This window comes from Bufo bufo, chromosome 7 (genome assembly GCF_905171765.1).
Source record: "Bufo bufo chromosome 7, aBufBuf1.1, whole genome shotgun sequence".
Taxonomy (NCBI): domain Eukaryota; kingdom Metazoa; phylum Chordata; class Amphibia; order Anura; family Bufonidae; genus Bufo; species Bufo bufo.
The window spans coordinates 198,494,726-198,500,845 of NC_053395.1; positions in this window are offsets into that span (position 1 = coordinate 198,494,726).

Consider the following 6,120-nt stretch of genomic DNA (forward strand, 5'->3'; position numbering starts at 1 on the left):
CAGATATTGCCGTGTGCATGAGGACTTACGACATAGTTAGTGGGAAATCCAGTAACCAAAGAATAATAACAGCAGCAGGAGAGGAGTGTGCTGCTCTTGTAGGAAGCAGTGACCAGTCCATTTATGTTATCATGTTAGCTGATGGCAGGGCTGCATGTGACAGACATTACCACCAAATGGGCAGGAATTTCACATGATTTAGCCAATCGATTGATGGGAATAATGACATCAGCAGAAGAGGAGAGTGATGATTGTCCTGATCTTGTGGAAGGCAGTGACCAGTCCACTTATGTGATTATGCTGGGTCACAACAGGGCTACATGTGACAGATAGGACCATCAAATGGGCAGAGACATAACATAGTTTAGCCAATCAAATGATGAGAATGATAAATGCAGCAGGAGAGGAGTGTGCTGATCTTGTGGGAGGCAGTGACCAATCGACTTAAGAAATGATGTTACATGCCCACAGGGTTGCATGTGACATACAATACTTTCAAATGGATGGGAACATACTTTAGCCATTCGAATGATGAATGTAGCAGGAGAGGAGTGTGTTGGTCTTGTGGGAGGCAGTGACCAGTGCATGTATGTGATTTATGCTAGCTGATAATAGGACTGCATGTGACAGACATTACCACCAAATGAGCAGAGATATCACATGCTTTAACCAATCGAATGATGGGAATGATGACATCGGCAGAAGAGGTGTGTCCTCCTCTTGTGGGAGGCAGTGACCAGTCCACTTATGTGATTATACCAGGTCATGACAGGACTCCATATGACAGATAGGTCCATCAAATGGGCAGTAACATAACATACTTTAGCCAATCAGATGATGAAAATGGTAAATGCAGCAGGAGAGCAGTGTGCTGTTCTTGTGGGAGGCAGTGACCAATCGACTTAACTGATTATGTTAGATGGCCACACGGTTGCATGTGGCAGACCATACCATCCAATGGGCAGGGAGATCACATACTTTAGCCAATCAAATGGTGGGAATGATGACATCAGCAGAAGAGGAGTGTGCTGCTCTTGTGTGAGGCAGTGACATTTCCACTTACTGTATATGGTTTTGCTAGTTCACAAAAGGGATGCATATGACAGACAGGACCATTAAATTGACAGTGACATAACATACTTTACCCAATTAGATGATGAAAATGAAAAATGCAGCAGGGGAGGAGTGTGCTGATCTTGTGGGAGGCAGTGACCAGTCCACTTAAGTGATTATGTTATACGACCACAGGGTTGCAAGTGATAGACAATGCCATCAAATGGGCAGGGATATCACATGCTTTAGCCAATCAAAGGATGGGAATGATGTCACCAGCAGAAGAGGAATCTTGATGGGGGCAGTGCACAATTATATGGGAAGAATAAAACAGATTATTAATGACTATGGAGGTGGCAGGAGGATGATGTCAGTGGGGTGTGTGCTGCTTATAATGAGGGGGAAGGAGAGTAACAATAAGAATCAGCCTGAAAGATAAAAATATAACCCCTGTGATAGAGATATTTCTAGATACAACATGGTAACATTATTTTTTATTACTGCAGCCCCACTAAGAGCAACACTATAATATAGGACAATGATGTCCGCACGGCTCGTATTCAGAATGATGGAATATGCAAATTATTCCAAACCTCCTAAATCTTGTTAGACAGATATTGAAAATGCCTTTGCATAAAATATATTCTGATTTCCATAACAAAGCATTTAAAGGATGTCCTGATTTTATTGGCTCATTAAAAAAGTTCTGCAGTTTACAATAATTGCAATCCGGAGTCTAGTAATTCCATTCATTGTACAGGGAATAAAGTGGCTAAAAATAACGAAGAATCTGTAGATCACACACTCTTCAAAATCCATTATGTTAAAATGTGCAGTGAACTGAGAGCAGGATTCAATATACATTATAATTGGACGTATTACTAATTCGCTGTTACTTCATAAAATGGAACAGTATTTTTCTCCTATCTCTTCATTGTAATCTAAAAATACAGTAATTCAGGGTGAATTCCCTCAATGGGTCACTTTTAGTGGACAATAAATATATATAGGGATTCTATAGTTTGTACTTGAAGTTATCCCATGACTTGTCCTAAAATGAGGGGACGCTCCACACTGGAGAGTGGCCAAGTCTCTTCTCTGCTGCAGTTGTATGTCCAACGCAACGCCCACCATACGTAGTTGGAAACCTCCAGTGATGGTATTCTTTAACCCCTTCAAGACCAAGCTAGTTTTTACCTTAAGGACCAGGCCATTTTTCATCTTGAAATTTTTCAGAACATTTCCAAAACCCACTTTTTAAGGACTAGTTCAGGTCTGAAGTCACTTTGTGAGGCTTTACATAATAGAAACCATCCAAAAATGACCCCATTTTAGAAACTACACCCCTCAAGGTATTCAAAACAGATTTTACAAACGTTGTTAACCCTTTAGGTGTTCCACAAGAATTATAGGAATATGGAGCTGAAATTTCAGAATTTCACTTTTTTGGCAGATTTTCCATTTTAATCCGTTTTTTACCAGTAACAAAGCAAGGGTAAACAGCCAAACAAAACTCAATATTTACTACCCTGATTCTGTAGTTTACAGAAACACCCCATTTGTGATCGTAAACTGCTGTACGGGCACACGGCAGGGCGCAGAAGGAAAGGAATGCCATATGGTTTTTGGAGGGCCATGTCACATTTGAAGACCCCCCTGTTGCACCCCTAGAGTAGTAACTCCAAAAAATGACCCCATTTTGAAACTACAGGATAAGGTGGCAGTTTTGTTGGTACTATTTGAAGGTACATATGATTTTTGGTTGCTCTATATTACACTTTTTGTGAGGCAAGGTAACAAAAAGAATTGCTGAATTGCTGTTTTTTTGTTATTAACAATGTTCATCTGACAGGTTAGATCATGAGATATTTTTATAGAGCAGGTTGTTACGGATGCGACAATACCAAATATGACTACTTGCTTTGGTTGGTTGTTTCCGTTTTACATAATAATTTTTTTTTTTTTTTTTTTTTTTTTTTTTTGAATAATAAAGCATTTTATTTTTTTTATTTTTTTTTGTGTCTCCATATTCTGAAATCCATATTTGTTTTTTTAATTTTGGGGCGACTGTATTAGGTAGGGACTCATTTTTTGCGGGATGAGAGGAAGGTTTTATTGGCACTATTTTGTGGTGCATATGACTTTTTGAATGCTTGGTATTACACTTTTTGTGATGTAAGGTGACAAAAAATTGCTTTTTTGACACATTTTTTATTTTTTTTTACGGTGTTCATCTGAGGGGTTAGGTCATGTTATATTGTTATACAGCAGGTGATTATGGACGCGGAAATAACTAATATGTATACTTTTTTTTATTTATTAAAGTTTTACACAATAACAGCATTTTTGAAACAAAATCATGTTTTAGTGTCTCCATATTCTGAGAGCCATATTTTTTTTTATTTTATGGGCGTTTGTCTTAGGTAGGTTCTTATTTTTTGCAGGATGAGATGACGGATTGATTGGTATGATTTTGTGGTGCGTATGACTTTTTGATCGCTTGGTATTACACTTTTTGTGTTGTAAAGTAACAAAAAATAGCTTTTTTTACACCGTTTCTTTTTATTTTTACGGTGTTCACCTGAGGGGTTAAATCATGTGATATTTTTATAGAGCTGGTCTATACGAACGCGGCGATATGTAATATGTCTACTTTTCTTTTTGTCTCCTATTTTTTACAGTTTTTTTTTTACTTTATTTTGGAAAAAGGCCGATTTTTTTTTTTACTTGAAACTTACATTTTTTTATTATAATTTAGATTTGTCCCACTGTGGGACTTCACCTTTTCAGGGTTTTATCCCTGTTTCAATTCAGTACAATACATTCTGTAGTGTATTGAATTGAACTGTCAGCCTCTTACACAGTGAGACGCTGACAGTTGCCTAGGAGACCCGGCGCATAGGCTGGATCTCCTGGGCTTCCGTAGGCAGGCAGCTCCGATGCCTGTGTAAGGCATCATGGCTGCCATGGCAACCACCGACCCCCTGCCAGCGCAGTGCGGGGGGCGATGGAGTCAGAGGGAGCCCCCTCCCTCTGTATACCCCGCACGTGCGGCGGTCAGCGCTGACCGCCGCACGTGAAAGGGTTAATCCGCCGGCATCACCGCACACAGCGATGCCGGCAGATGCAGCAGGGGCCCTGCTATCAGTAACAGCCGGGCCCGTGCTGCGGATCGGGCGGATGCAGCTCCTGCACGCGCCCGATCCCATCACGTACATGCACGTGAGGATGCGTCAGAGAGCCACATTCGCTCACGTACATGAGGATGCGGGAAGCGGTTAAGAACCATCAAAAGCATATGGGATCACTAGAGAACTATGCACCCTCTTTGTTTTAGAAATTAATGATATTTCAGCAGTGGCCCTTTTTAAGAAAATAAAAAATAATAAAAGCAGCGCCATGTTGTGGGTGGGTCCAAATTGATAAAAGGCAGGGACAGCACAAGTAGACGGGGCCTTTAATACTGTAGTGCAGCACACAATACCTCCCTAGTAGAACCAAATACCACATTGCAGCACAAAATACTCCCACCCCCTCCATAGTATTCAACTGTATCACCGTCCTGAGGACGATGATACAGTTGAGTTCAGGAGGGCACCTACGCCCGTACCTGATGCTCCCAGTAATAATTAAGGCTGAGAGCATCAGATGGCCTGGAAGGGTTTGAGCGACCCCCTGTTGCATCAGCAGGGGTTGCACCTATCCTTTCTGCTTGCCTGAGACAAAAGCTGAAATGACCCCCCCCCCTTCCCAATGCCAAATTCTCAACTTAACCCCTTCCCTACTGTTAAAGGGATATGCAGAGATGAGCGCTTCCACAATGGGCGCTTATTGCCCATGGCTCCTCTCCGCTGCCCCTACTTGGCCCTACCTTGTGCCACCTGAGGCAATCACCTCGCCTCATTGGTGGTGCACCCCTGGTATCAGCCCGCTGGAAATTTCCCTGTAGGGTCTATGGCCAGTCCCGCCCATGTATTTCAGCCACTCACTCATGGACTGTCTATATAAAAGTATCAAAAGGTCAAATGAGGACAGATCATTTTAAAAAAGACGGACCTTGGTCATAAAATTTTTAAAATCCACTTGTGAATAGATAATAATAAGTGTGACTGCAGGGGTGGGATTCATTATTTAGATGTTATAGTCAGCTGTATGGCTATACTATATACATAGGATTCCTATGGGTGTAGTACTGAAAGTCCATCCAGCCACCTGCACTGTAAAGCAGCATGTAAAGAGACACCAGTTCCCTGCCATTGCAGACTATGAGCTCAGCTCCACGGGATTTTAAAGGACAACCTTTTTTTTTTTACTGCTTGAATACAAAATGAAGCAACTTTGCAAGTAGGCTGAATTAAAAAAAATATCCTACCGTTTTGTGTACGCAGCTCCTATGTAAACTTGTGTCTCCAAGGTTATAGACTACTAGCAAACCCTCCATCAAGTCTGATCCTGCAGTCACGTGCTGCTCTACTCACTCTATCCCTTCTTCTCCATAACCCCAAAAAATGTAGAAAATGGGACGTATGTAAAGGCAGTCACACGTGACTGCAGGATCAGACTACACACAGGATTTGTTTGTAGTCTGTAACCATGGAGACACACAGGTCTGTAGAGGAGCTGTATGCATGGGATATTTTTCATCATTGACCACTTACAATCCTGCTTTATTTTAAATGTCTGGGAGCAATACAAAGGGGTGCCAAAGTGGTCATACCCTTTAAGGCATTCTATTTATAATCTAATGATACAGAACAATAAAAAAAAGAAAAGAGAAAGAAAAAACCCGGGCCCAATACCTACTACCTCCGTGTAGTGTTCTGGTTATAAATTAGTGTAGTGTTTGGCCTCATGCCTGGGTTGAACAAGTTGGTTCAGAGCTTCCAGAATTCAATCTCAATAGTTGGCCTACGATTGGCATCACTATGTGTGACTCACCAAGAGCTTTGTATTTGTGAATATGACTCTTATAGTGACTGATTCATACAATAAGATGGCATTTGTTAGCTAACAGTTCAGCTTCTGTAATGTATTAGTAAAGGAAGTGAAAGGAAATGAAAATTCATT